The following is a 15,153-nucleotide window of genomic DNA, read 5'->3' as shown; positions in this document are numbered from 1 at the left end:
AAGGCAGTAATGTTCCATTGATGCTGGATCCAAAGTTGATCCTTGACTTCATCGACTTGTGGCACAAGGACCCCAACACACCTCTACCTGAGATGAACCTCACTCCTGGTCAAAGTCATGTGTTGACTGCCTTCATTGACGAAGAGAAATGGAAATATGAACAGGGGAGGAAGGTGAACAAAGCGCAGTACAAGAAAGATGTTTTCTAAAGCAAAACATCTTGAAGCTTTCACCTGAAGAACTTGTAGCTCTGCAATCAGAGATCAAGAATCTGAGTGATGAATTTGATCGCTACTATGCTGACTGGCTTGGAGCCAAGGTCAGATTTGTGAAGATAAATGAGAAGTTCAGTAACAATGTTGCAGCCCCAACGCAACAAGAAATTCCTCAGGCTGAGGTATCTGCTCAGCCTACAGAAGAACATGCCAGCACCGCTGATGAAAATCAGGCTGCTGATGAATCTGCTAGTACTAGGGCTGATGACTGGATTCCAGCCGCTGATGAAACTGCCAGGGCAACCAATAGTGTTGCACCTGAAGAAACTATCAGGACAGCTGAAGCTTCAACTACTGTGACTGAAGAAACGGATCATGCCAGGGCAACTGCATCAGTTCTGCCTGAAGAAACTGAACCAATTTCCACTGATCCTCCTGCACCTACACCAAGTCATATTCTTCCTTCTGCCTCAGAAGCGAAGAAGACCAAGGCCGCGGAACGTGCAGCTATGAAGAAAAGGAAAGCATCAACTTCATCCGAATCTTCAGCTCCGAAGAATATGAAGAAATTGACCAGCTCTTTTGAGAATCCGATTGATGTTGTTCCAGTCTCAAGCATGCCATCAAAGGAACTCGTCCCTTTTGATGAAGAATATGTGATCCCAAGAGGATCCGATGAAGATATTCGTTCTGCTGCTTCTTCAAAGTAGTTGGATGAAGAAATTGAAGTGGATGCAATCCCTTCAACCCCAGCTGTCTCATCACCCACGCTTCAGTTCACTGCTGACGAGGCCGGCGTTGAAGAAATGAGTGATGAAGATGAGGATGTGGACATTGGGTGCACAACGCCTATGATGAACAATGACTTTTGGGAAAGTCAGCACCCCAATTGTCCTTTGTTCACTCCTGTGCAACAACTTCCTCAGTCCCCAGTGCAAACTGAAGTTCAAATGGGTTCTGAAGAAACTCACCCCACTCCGTCTATTCATGATGAGATTCCAGCCACTAGTGCTGATGTTCAAGTTGATGAAGAATTGAAGACCCAGGCTGCCACTGATGAAGGCACTAAAATTCCTCAACATGTGGATCCTGAGATTGCGATTCCTGATGTTGTGATGCAATTAACTGATACTCCTCAGACCAAGCCAAAGGATCCTTTCTCAAAGAAGCAAAAAATTAAGGCCGATGACTTCTTCCACGAGCACGTATTTTTCATGGATTACAACCCATATGTCTCTGCTCGTCTTAGGAGGAAGTGTTTCTGGACAGCTAGCCAAGCTAACTTCTATTCTTTGCTGCTTTTCAACAAAGACAAAGTCTTCAACCGTGAGCATATTCCTCACGTGGAAATGGAATCACTTCCTTGCTTCATGCTAGTCCTCAGTGTTCTTCATGAAGCTAGACTGCTTAACTTTTGCACTAATATTGTTGATTGGAATGAAGAGCTAATTCTTCAGTTCTATGCAACGCTGCACATCACAGGAGATGCTTCTGATGTGAACTCTTGGGTTTTGGACTGGATGACAGAGAATACTCACTTCAAAGCACCGACCTCTGAATTGCTTTATGCTCTACCTGTCAGTCCTCCCTTTGAAGGCACTCGTTGCCTATACCATGAACCTGAACTAACCGCTCACTACATGCAAGTGTTAATGAAGCCACTAAAGCCCGGTCAAGCCCCAAGGACCAAATTCCCCGCGAAGGAATTGCTGTTTGTGCCTAGAACTGTCTATCACATTCTGTCGAAGACATTGAGTCCAATAAAAGGCCATGACTCAAATGATGAAGAAGTCATTGGCATCATGAAGAATCTGCTATTCAATATCATACATGGCATTCCTGTCAACTACCATGATTTCTTCATGAGGACCTTGGCAAATGTTGCACTCTATCTGTTTGAGTTGAAGCCTTACGCTCCCTGGATTATGAGATTCCTCAGAACAAGGTCTTCACTCAACTACAAGGCTGATTTTCAAAATCATCTCAGCTACTTGCCCCCCATTGAAGTCCTCAAACGGACATTTTCCTCAGCTGATGCAAAGGGCAAGGCCACTGCTGTTATTGATGAAGGCATTCGTCCATTGGATGGTCAGTTCCGCAAAGCTGCATCCTACTCCACCAATAATGACTCTGCCACTCATGACTCTGCCGCAAATGCTTCAAAGCAAAATCCTCAAGCCACAGCTCCAAGGGTGATGATTGGTCGTGAGCTTCTCCCCAGTCTTCACCAGAAGGTCGATCACAACCACGAATGGGTTAAGCATCAGTTTGGTTCTATTCTTCACAAAATGACCGCTACACACAATGTAGTGAAGAAAAACCATTACTACCTCCATGAAGTCTTCGGTCGCACCTGGGTTGTTCTATCACATCTGTATGGTGAAGAAGATCTGAAGCAAATGGGTCTCAAGCAGGACTTTGACTGGTCTCAGCCACCAACGAAGAAATTCAAGAAAACCAAAGTTCCTTCCTTGGTAGCCAGCTCATATTCTTCATCACGCGCGACTGATGAGCATGAAGATTTGGACGACACTGTGGCAGGCCCTACCTCAGCAACCGACCCCAACAATGCTGGCACTCCTTCATCGACTCAGTGATGATATTCTTCAGGGGCGTTAGTCCTCATTTTTTGACCCTTTTGGTCATTCGGTGACAAAGGGGGAGAAATTTGAGTTAGTCTTCAATCGGGTCCACTCATATGGGCATTTTTTTGCTAACTTACAACTCCCGTTCTTTTGAAGATTTGCTGGATCGAGTTGTAAACTTAAAACCCGATGGTGGTCTAATACTTATGTTGTATTCTTCTGCATGCTTATTCCTCATATATGTTAATGCACGCATGTTGAATTACATCAGTCACCATATTTCATCATGCATTTCAAATTCTTCATATTATATGTTAAATGCGTGTATGAATTATAAGATATAGGGGGAGATCTCCATGATTCTACTCTTCAAGTGTGCATTGCTTCAAAAGCAAATTCCTCACGATGCACATCTTCAGGGGGATTTCTTCTATATCTTGCAATCAAATTCCTCAATATCAGTATTTACACATCATATGTTTATCCCCGTTGAAAACTTAACCTATATTGTCATCAATCACCAAAAAGGGGGAGATGGTAAGTGCATCTACTGCCCCTTAGTGATTTTGGTGTATTGATGACTTATAGGATAAGGGACTGATGCGTTTGTGAGTGTAGACAGGTCTATAAGTCTATGAGGAGTTTGATATTTACAGAGAAAGTCGACCCCTAAAATGAAGTTCTTCGATTGAAGACTTTGGATTTCTGAAGACTTTCTGAAGACTTTGAAAGTGAAGAAATTGGTGTAACCATGAAGACTTTGTATTCATTCGAGGAACATGAAGCGTGAAGACTTTTGTTTTCGTAGTTTCTTTTTTCTATTTCTTGAGTCATAGGAAACACCGTACTGTTAAACGGGGTCGAGGTAATACTAAGGAAAAGTTTCCAAGTGATGCTCAACTCAAAATCCTACACCTACCAATCCCTTCGAGTGAAGCCATTGGAAATCTCATGCAGTTCAGTCAATTTCTTCAGTGACAGAGACAAAGTTGTTATGGTCTCTGAGGAATTTGTTCTGACTGAGGAGTTAGGAATTCGCCAGTGCGGATTGCCTACAAGTGAGGAACATGATAGCCCTGAGGAATTTGATAGTAAAATTTCCAAACATTGCTATGCTACACACCAGCTGTCCCAAAATATCTTCCCACCTAACGGTCATATCATTGAAGGGCATTTATGTCCTATCATGTCAGGCCGCTCCCGAGGCTATAAATAGCCACCCGCTACAACCACTAGCTGGTTGGCTGCTCTGAGAGAAACTAACACCTGTCATTTGAGAGCATCCCATCCTCCAAGGACTTTGAGCGAAAATCATCAAGTGAGGAAAACCCAAACCCAAACACCTTCAAACCCAAAGTAATTGAGCATCACTGAGGAGATTGATCCTGCATGGACCTGACGCTTGTTACCTTTGAAGACTGTGCATCTTCAAGACGGTTAGGCGTCATGGTCTAGAGCATCCAAGAGGAAATTGTGGATCGCCGAGTGACCGAGTTTGTGAAGGTTTGGAAGTCACTTGAAGACTTGCCATGAGTGATTGGACGAGGTCTGTGTGACCTTAGTTCAAGGAGAATACGGTGAGGAGTGTGTGTCCGGGACTGTGTGTCCTCAGGTTTAAATACCTAGCCGCTCCAACGAGACGTACAACTGTCACAGCAGTTGGAACCGGTCTACCAAATCACTGTCTTCACCAAGCCTGCTGGTTCTATTTCCTCAACTCTTCCATTTCCTCATTACTATGTTGTGTGCTTCTTCATATTTGTTTGAAGACTTTGACTAAAGACTTTCTCAATTTCGTCAATTCAATTTCTTCAGTCTGTTTTTCTTCATCCTGTTTTATCCTGTGCTTACGCTTTTTGTACTGAGTGTCTGTTTTCATTTCATCATGATATTCATGTTTATGTTATGTCATGTATGCATTTGAGTATTTACTCCACTGCAAGTAGTTCTTCGCTCAGGAATTTCCTCACCCTGAAATTCTTCAGTGAAGAATTTATAAAAATCGCCTATTCACCCCCCTCTAGTTGACTTAACGCACTTTCACCATCTAGCTACAAACTACGGACCCGAAGGTCTACAAAGAACTACTCACACATCATCGGAGAGGCACCAATGGAGGTGGTGAACCCCTCCGTGATGGTGTCTAGAATGGATCTGGTGGTTTTGGACTCTGCGGCGGCTGGATGAATATTCCGTCGACTCCCCTAGGGTTTCTGGAATATTGGGGTTTTTATAGAGCAAAGAGGCGGTCTGGGGGGCACCCGAGGTGGGCACAACCCACCAGGGTGCGCCTGGGCATCCTGGCGTGCCCTGGTGGGTTGACCCCTCCTCGGGACTCACCCCATGTGTAACCAGGGCCCAATATCTTCCACATAGTCCATAAAAAATCTCCATGAAGTTTCGTGACATTTGGACTCCGTTTGATATTGATTTTCTGTGATGTAAAAAACATGGGAAAAACAACAACTGGCACTTGGCACTATGTCAATAGGTTAGTACCAAAAAATGATATAAAATGATTATAAAACATCCAAGATTGATAATAAAACAACATGGAACAATCAAAAATTATAGATACGTTGGAGATGTATTAACCAACCATTATACCTCTATAGTTAATTAGGTCTCCCCCACCACACACCGACAGTCGAGCGCTGTAGGTAGGTATCCATGCCACAGAGACAAACTACACCTGTCCCCTCTCACGTTCCATTAGGCCAGCCACCCTATATCTTTGACGTGGGCACACACAAATTCGATGGCACTCTTTATCGATCGCGCACACAGACACACACACACATCATCCCTCTCTTTGATTCTATGGATACCTCATGCCGATGATACCTCCACTCCCTTCTCGTGGATTGGCCCCTCTATATATATGATATATCCAGGCCTCTATTTCACTCACATTGCATATGTTACATTTTTTGATTAAAATATCTTCGACACATATTCCCTGTCTATCTCTCATGCCCCCTCCCCAAAAAAACACTCATGAACCCACACACTATATATCTCTATGTTTGTATCTCTCTCACACAACCCCACGTAGGTGGTATACTTACACGAAGAGAATAGGTGCACGTACTCACGCTTCGTGCCCAGCCACACCCGTGTAGGTACACGGTGGAGCTCATTTCTGTATGAAATGGTAGCCCATGTGCTAATTTGAGCGCGTCTAGTGGTTGTTTACCTACGGAGGTCGTGTACCACGCGTGCACGAAACAAAGTTCGACTTGATGCGTTGGTGCGTTATTTTTAAATAAAGTTATATCGCTCGATGGCACGTACACAGAATATAAAATGATTTTTATGGAGAGAAAGGTAGTCCGCTCCACTATATACAATGGAGCCTCCCTGCCGGAGTTTCTCTCTCTAGAGTATCTCACACAAGGCGACGGTGGCCCCTCTCTCTCTCTCACCGTCGGTCACTGATCCGGTCGCATCCCGTCCGCCAGCAGAAAGGGAGGGTGTGCGTCATTTCTTCATTCGACAACACCGAGGCAGGACGTCCCGATCTGTGGTACCCACCGTTCTCTCCGACCAAGCTCCGGCGTGGTAGGGCCTATGCCACTTGCTCGCTGCCGCAGTATGGGCAGATCCCGCCCGCCACTGCTCTCCTAGTTACATCCCGATGACCCCAGGTATCCCCTCCGGCCTTGCTCCACCGCCCGTGTTCCCACGTCGCTGCTTGTGGAAAATCATGCATGTGGATCTTCCATAGTTCTTTGCCCAAAACATAGCTCGTCCGGCATACTTTCCTTATTGCAATATCATCCTAACACCGTTTGAGACAAACACAACCGTGTTGTTATCTTCCCTTAGGACAAGGAATATGCTTCTTTTTTGTCGTCGTATGTGTCATCAACTGTTATTGGCCAATAATTGTTTCCTTTCTACCTCTTTTTTGCAAATAGGGCTATCCATTTCACCTCGTTGCTATTGCGACCTTTTGGTGAACTGCACAAATCACTTTTTTCTTAAGAGTGTTTTGTGCAGTTGTACTAAAATGTGACACGGACAACGTCTCTACATTTTAGTGCGACTGCACAAAGGGAGATTGGTTTTGCTCTGTCCTCCTGATCCAATTCCGAGCCTAATCTTCTCCAACTATTTGCTCAATCTTCTCCAACTAGTTAGTCTTAAGAGAAACTGCAAAGGTGATCGGCTTCTATTTGTGTGTTTATTGTTTCATCAACAGTCCTCTATTATTGTAGTCACACTTAATATCTTTGGAACAGGGATGCTCAGCTCTATTTTAATGGAACTGCACAAAATGATCGGAATGTTGCATGCTCCAGACAACTACTTTTTTACCAACATGCCTTGTCGATTTAGATAGAACTGGGGGGAAGTTGCTGCCAATGAAAGCATGGATCAATTTTAATTTAACACCTTCTCACAACTTTATCTTCAATTGTGATGTAAATATTAGCTCTGATCTACTAATCATTGAGATGCATGAGCAAGGAAGTTAGTTTTTTTGTTTTTTTCCGAAAGAGCATGGATGGCAAGACACACGAAACAAAAGCTGAAAGCTCGAGCATTGTACAATTTCATGTTGCTGGAAAATTATTAGTATATTATGTCAATTATGTACACAAATGCTGGAAGCTTGATAGCATTCCCAGAAGCCTCTTTGGCATCCGGGTCCGTGTGCCATGCACAAAATTATAGTCCCTCCATTCCAAAATATTTGTCTTTTTACTAATTTCAAATGGACATATTTTATAGTGTAGATTCACTCATTTTGCTTCGTATGTAGTCACTCGCTGAAATCTCTAGAAAGACAAATACTCCGTAGTATATTTAAGAATGGAGGGAGTAGTGCACAACCACATGGGAGACTCAGCCCGGTCATTGCGCCGCCTTAATAGTGAGTAATGAGCAGTCAAATCATAAGCCCCAACTTTCCCACTGTAAGTTGCTCGGAAGAAGCAACCATCAATACGCTCTTCTTTGAATCCGCTCATACTACTCCCTCCGTCACGGTTTATAGAGCGAGCTTCAAAAAAATCAATGTATGGGACCAAGGCGACTAGCGATCAGCCTAAAAAATAGCATTGGTAGTTATAGCACGGCGTCTATTACTAGAGGAAATAATGCATACACACATGCATGAAGTTCTTCCACCATGGGTACACACATGCATGCACTTACTCCACTCCACGTACACACCTAGTACATTGAGAGAAAATTGTCGACTTGATTGCGGTTACCACGCCCTAATTAATTGAGCATTAAATCAAATGCGTCTAAAGTCTCTCTGGTGGTGGAAATGCATGGAGAGAAATGCATGAGAATGAACACCCTGTAAACTGTGACGGAGGGAGCAGTAGTATGAAGGTGCAAAACCAAGTACATGTATGGCTAGTCGGTCAATGCACTTCCTCTTGGCATATCACTGAAATGCGGGACCGGAGTGTGAGGAAACCGATCTCAATTGATGGCAAAATGGCCAACCCACCATTCCTTGAGAGAGACGAGGAGCGAGAAGACACAGACGGGCTCACACGGAGGCCAAGATATATTCGAGCATGGTTGATCGATATCATCATTACATGTTTGATGTTTTTTAATACTACTATTGGGCTGCCGTTTTCCGCACTTCTCCCGAATAAATGTGTACTTTATCAAACATTATAAAAAAAATAAGAGTACAGACGCTCCACCATGTGGTTCTAGTAGTAGTACTACTCGTACTATTAAATCTTGCGATTGGCTCTTCGCCTCTTCATGAAGTCGAACAATGTTGGTACTACAGTGTATGCCTCTGGCAATCTGACACCGAATGAACTGTTGCATGTCCACCGCTTGGGCGAGGGTAGGTTGCATTAGTCAAAAACTTCTCATTGTCCTGCAAGCCACTGGGCTTCAGGTAGATGGAGTGGGCGTAAGCGAGCTTCACCTTGTGCTGCAAGCTTCTCCTTGTCCTGTGAGCCACCAGGCTTGAGGTAGACGGAGTGGGCGTAAGCAAGCATCACCTTGTCCTGCAAGCTTCTGTAACACCCACAATGCGGCTATATCTCCCACGTGTCGGAGCACGACTTAGAGGCATAATCGCATAGTAGGCATGTTGCAAGAGGGTTAATCTTTACGCATCCCATGTACTGAATAAGAAAGAGATAAAGACTTGGCTTACAATCTCCACTTCACACAATACATAAATATAGCATTACAACATCCAGAATACAATCACGGTCTGACTACGGAACCAAAATAAAATAAGACCACCCGTAATGCTAGATCCCCGATTGCCCCGACTGGGCTCCACTACTGATCAACTGGAAACGAAACAACACAACGAACATGATCTTCATCAAGCTCCCACTTGAGCTCGGCTGCGACATCTGCACTGGTAGTATCGGAACATGCAACTGGTTTTGGAAGTAAACTGTGAGTCACGGGGACTCAGCAATCTCACACCCTCGCGATCAAGACTATTTAAGCTTATGAGTAGGAAAAGGTAGTGAGGTGGAGCTGCAGCAAGCACTAGCATATATGGTGGCTAACTTATGAAAATGAGAGCAAGAAGAGAAGCAAAGCACGGTCGTGATCCAGAAATGATCAAGAAGTGATCCTGAAACTACTTACGTTCAAGCATAACAAAAGAACCGTGTTCACTTCCCGGACTCCGCCGGAAAGAGACCATCACGGATACACACGCGGTTGATGCATTTTAATTAAGTTAAGTGTCAAGTTTTCTACAACCGGACGTTAACAAATTCCCATCTGCCCATAACCGCGGGCACGGCTTTTGAAATTTCAAATCCTGCAGGGGTGTCCCAAATTAGCCCATCACAAGCTCTCATGGTCAACGAAGGATATTCCTTCTCCCAGGAAGACCTGATCAGACTCGGAATCCCGATTACAAGACATTTCGACAATGGTAAAACAAGACCAGCAAAGCCACCCAGATGTGCCGACAAATCCTGATAGGAGCTGCACATATCTCGTTCTTAGGGCACACCGGATGAGCAAGACGTCGGGTTGGCATAAACCCTGGTTGCCCAGGGGGCGCCGGACATCGCTCAGGTTGGACCAACACTTAGAGAAGCACTGGCCCGGGGGGGTTAAAATAAAGATGACCCTTGAGTCTGCAGAACCCAAGGGAAAAAAGGCTAGGTGGCAAACGATAAAACCAAGGTTGGGCCTTGCTAGAGGAGTTTTATTCAAGGTGAACTGTCAAGGGGTTCCCATTATAACCCAACCGCGTAAGGAACACAAAATCAAGGAACATAACGCCGGTATGACGGAAACTAGGGCGACAAGAGTGGAACAAAACACCAGGCATAAGGCCAAGCCTTCCACCCTTTACCAAGTATATAGATGCATTAATTAAATAAGAGATATTGTTATATCACAACAATAACCATGTTCCAACAAGGAACAAACTCCATCTTCACCTGCAACTAACAACGCTATAAGAGGGGCTGAGCAAAGCGGTAACATAGCCAAACAACAGTTTGCTAGGACAAGGTGGGTTAGAGGCTTGACATGGCAATATGGGGGCATGATATAGCAAGTGGTAGGTATCGCATCATAGCAAAAGAGCGAGCAACTAGCAAGCAAAGATAGAAGTGATTTCGAGGGTATGGTTATCTTGCCTGCAAAGATCTCCGAGAAGACGAAAGCTTGATCCTCGCAAGTGTACTCAATGGGTTCCTCGAACACGAACTCGTCTTCCGGCTCTACCCAAGGCGAGAACACAAGCAAAGGAAACCACAATCAACCACGGTGAAATGCGCAAGCAACATGATGCAAAACATGGCATGATATGTGGGATGTGATATGCAATGCATATGCGTGCTCCAGAAGGAAAATATTGAACCATGCCTCAACTTGGCAAACCAAGAGTGCCGCTGGAAAGATGAGTTGATTTCGGTCGAAATCGATATAAAGATCACTGGATCGGATGCACGATTTGCATATGGCAAGCAAAACAATAATGGCACAATTCTGCGATTAACAGCATAATGCCATCTAAAACGCAACAAGAAACTAACCTAATGCACTCCAACATAACAACAAAGCACATGGCAGTGATCTACTCAAGATGCTTGACAAAAGATGAACACTGAGCTATAGCTAAATCACATAATAGCAGGTTCAAACAAGGATGACAGAAGTGCACAAGATATCAGCATCACAGACTTAGTGAAAATACTAACATGGCAGGAATTAACATCAGGAAGCAATGTTTAGAGCAAGATAACAACATTCTACAAGATCAGATCATAGCAATACAAGCCATGGCATGAAACTACAAGCATATAACAAAAGTCCCTTACTGACCATAAGCCAAAAAGGACCAGAAGATATGATGGCACCCATGTAAACATATCAAGTTTCGTTAACAGATTCAGACTTGGCAGAAAACTGGACATTGCATAAACAGAGTTATGAAGGCACGTTTGCGAGCTCGATGCACTCAACACAAGGCATTGCATGACAAACTAAGTATACACACAGCAAGAAGACATGATGAAGAAGCTAAACATGGAAAGAAAAATATCATATCATGCATGGATTAACTACAACAACCTTGGCAAAATTGATTAAGACGTAAACAATCTGCCAGGAACATTCTATAGCAAAAGTAGAGCAAGATTGAGTCATGCTAGGCACTCCATAAATGCAAACAGGGACATGGATGGATAGAGAATAACAATATCTCAAAATCATCCTTACTGAACATACTCGAAAGAAGCATGGATCACTCTGTAGCAACATGAATACATGGCATAAAAATAACATCAGGGAAATGACTTTGTATGCTTGTGCTAGTCACCACATTGATCACAAAAATACATGGCATACACCCCTATAAAGATGGCATGGCATATGACAAAACACATGTAGAGCTCAAGTCCATAGGGGGCACACAATAATCATGGCAAAAATGACAAATGCTCATAATCAGTTAAGAATCAGGAACTAACTTTTATAGCACTTTTGTAACAGCATTTTAGGCATCAAGATGGACTCAAACAAGCATGGTGCAATGGAATGAAATGAAGAGGACATCCTAACGAACAATTTGATAACTCATGCACGCAAAACGGAGCTACGGATGAGGAGATATGACATGATGAATAGTGCACCAGAATGTAAGATTTTTGGGACTTCGCAGATTTTCACCTCGCGGAAAAAGTCAACGGGCAGACGAGGATATCCGGGACGGAGCGGATCGGAACGGGGCGCCGTGTTTGGTTGGATGGGTGGGTGGATCTTGTCCAGGCGGGATGGATCCGGCCGGCTCGCACTCCGGCGAGCACCGGCGACGACGGAGCAGGAGGACGACGATGCGGGGACGGCGGAGCAGGTCCCCGGCGGGCTCCGGCGAGACGACATGGAGGCGGGGGTGGCTCGGGCCCCCTGGAGGCGCGCGGGAGGCGGCGAACTCGGCGGCGGCAGGCGGCGTTGCCGGGCGGCGCGCGGAGCAGGCTGCGGGGTCTGGCAGGCGGCGCGCGCGGCGAGCTCACCTGCGGGAGGCGGCGCGGTGAGGCGCTCGGGGGAGGCGCGGGCCGGGGACGGGCCTCGGGGGCCGGCGTGGAGGGCGGCAGAGCCACGTGGCAGCCCCCGATTGGCGCGGGGCGTGGCGGCGGGCACCAGCGGACATGTCCGTCGGTGGAGAAGAAGAGTCCGGCGGCAGAGAGGGAAGAAGGTTAGGGTTTGTACCACGAAATTTCGAGGGGAGTCACATATTTATAGGTAGAGGGAGCTAGGAGAGTGCAAATGAGGTGCAGTTTTCGGCCACGCGATCACGATCAAACGACCGAGGGGATGGAGGGGGTTTGGATGGGTTTTGGGCCAATTTGGAGGGGTGTTGGCCTGCAACACACATGAGGCCTTTACGGTTCTTCGATTAACCGTTGGAGTATCAAACGGACTCCAAATGGCACGAAACTTGACAGGCGGTCTACCGGTAGTGAATCAAGGCCGCTTGGCAAATCTCGGTCCAATCCAAGAACGTTTAACACCCGCACACAAAAAGAGGCAAAAGGAGGCGCCAGAGGACATAGGAGTGCCGGATTGCAAAACTGACAACGGGGAAAATGCTCGGATGCATGAGACCAACATGTATGCAAATGCGATGCATATGATGACATGATATGCAATGCATGACACGCAAACAAATGACAAGGCAACAACATCGAATAACTGGAAGACACCTGGCGCAACGGTCTCGGGGCGTTACAACACTCCACAACTATGAGAGGATCTCGTCCCGAGATCTAGCATGGCACCGGAGGGAAAACGGAAGCGGAAGAGAGGAGGTAAAACTAAGTTGCTTCTTTGGCAAACGAGTGAAACCAATGTACCTTGAGAGGTTGAACAACTTCAAGAAAAGAATACAACGGAGATGAACAAAGTTGAATACAAACGTTAGAAAATAGGAACAAGGAACATTACTAGAGCCTTGTAGGTTGAAAGACATAAGAGAAGGGTTGTAGTAGACAAAAACTACATGCCAGCACTCCGGTAGAAATGAGATGTACAAGGAACGATAAAGGATCGATTACGACAACACTCCGGTTAAAACAAGATAGAGAGGGGGAAAAGAGTGATATAATCTGGACAGCACTCCAACTGTAAATGGAAGGGATTGAACATGAACTTGACAAAATGAGAGGATACTTGATGAAATCAACAACACACTGCCTCCAGAACTATTGAAAAGAATGGCACAATGGGTAAGAACGATTTCAAACGGCACTCCGGTTGAGAAGGGAGGCAAAAGTTGATAAAATGGGAAGAACTTGAAAAGAGGGCATGACACTCCTGTTGAAACGATAAGCAAATGAAAGAACATGATCTTGACAAAACAAGATGATGGGTCGAGGAGGGCAACATCACAATGCCTCCGGAAGAAACGAACGAATGGAATGGAATAAACGGAGGAAAACAAGATCTTGAAGGAGCACGCTTACAACAAATGCTAGAACGGAGTTGTTGGATTAACAACAACGAAAGGATAAGCTTGAAGTGGGCTTATGGAAAACATCCCAAAATCTTGAGGTGAAATTCGGCCACTAACGGAAGACAGAAGATTGGATTGAAATGAACAACGAGACGAGAATCTTATTTCACCAGGTGGATAAATGAAGAACTTGGGTCATTTATGAGCACCATAAATAGCCATATCCTTAGGGAAAAGCTTTAGGTGAAATATAACCCAAGATAATTCCAATGAAGAGATTAATGGATTTAAAATACCTCATTCTTGATAACTTGTGAATCGTGAAACACGAAGGGAAATTATCAAGAATAACAAAACACCACCTCAAAAGATAAGGTATAAAGAATTGCACTCCGGATTGCAAGATGAAGAATATTTGATCTCCTTAGAAAAGAATCTCAATGAACACTTCGAGAAGGAATTAAATCCTTGATGAACCATCATGTAGAACCTTCATGAAGAACTCTGGTAACAAAAGGATGATCACACGAAAGGGAAGAGAAGTTGAAAACACAAGGTGAATCCTTGCAATGATTTAGATGAATCTCCGTGGTGATATAATTGCGAGAGCTTGGAACTCTTGGAAAAGAAAAGATAAAGCATCTCGAACCGAGAATGTGATATGATGAACCACTCCGGAAAGCAGAAGTTGAATTTACTTGATGAAACCAGAATAAGAATTACATTATGCTTATCCTTCATAAATTTAAATTGATGACAAGCAACGGATTTGGCATACTACCTATTCTCATAGAAAGGATTAAGATAGGTATAGCAACAACTTGAGAAGGTCTTCAATGATCCACCAGTAGAATTTGGAAAGCACAAATGCATTGATATGATAAACGAAGGAAGAAGAATCTTGGAAGAACCACCGTAAGAATTGAAAATGAACGAAGAAAAGAGATGAATCACCGGTAAGAATTTGAAAACGAACAAGGATACTTGGGGGAATTTAGATACAAAAGAACGAAGAGATCAAGAGCTGATAAGAGAATACTTGAATGATGCACTGGTAAGATTTGGAGAATGAGAACTAAAAGCTGAGAATGAATAAGTCTTCTGAAATGATGGGCTCCGGAGAATCAAATTGAAAAGAATCTTGAATTGCTCCGGATAGGTGAAAAGAATTCTCACAATCGAAAACAATTATGAAAGGATGGCAACAAGATAGAATCACGAATCTTGAAGAGAATGGAGCAAGATTTAGGAGAAACTCTTCTTCGGTCTTCAAAATTCAAGAATGATGATGAGAAACACCACCATGAATCGTTGAGATACTCCGGGATGAAAAATTAGAAAGGTTGAACCGACGATGAAAAGAATTCAAAGATCTTGGAGAGACACATATGACTGATGACAAATCATTCTTATGTCAAACTTGGAA

The sequence above is a fragment of the Triticum urartu genome, chromosome 5, assembly GCF_003073215.2.
Source record: "Triticum urartu cultivar G1812 chromosome 5, Tu2.1, whole genome shotgun sequence".
In the NCBI taxonomy this organism is placed as follows: domain Eukaryota; kingdom Viridiplantae; phylum Streptophyta; class Magnoliopsida; order Poales; family Poaceae; genus Triticum; species Triticum urartu.
This window is presented reverse-complemented; position numbering follows the sequence as displayed.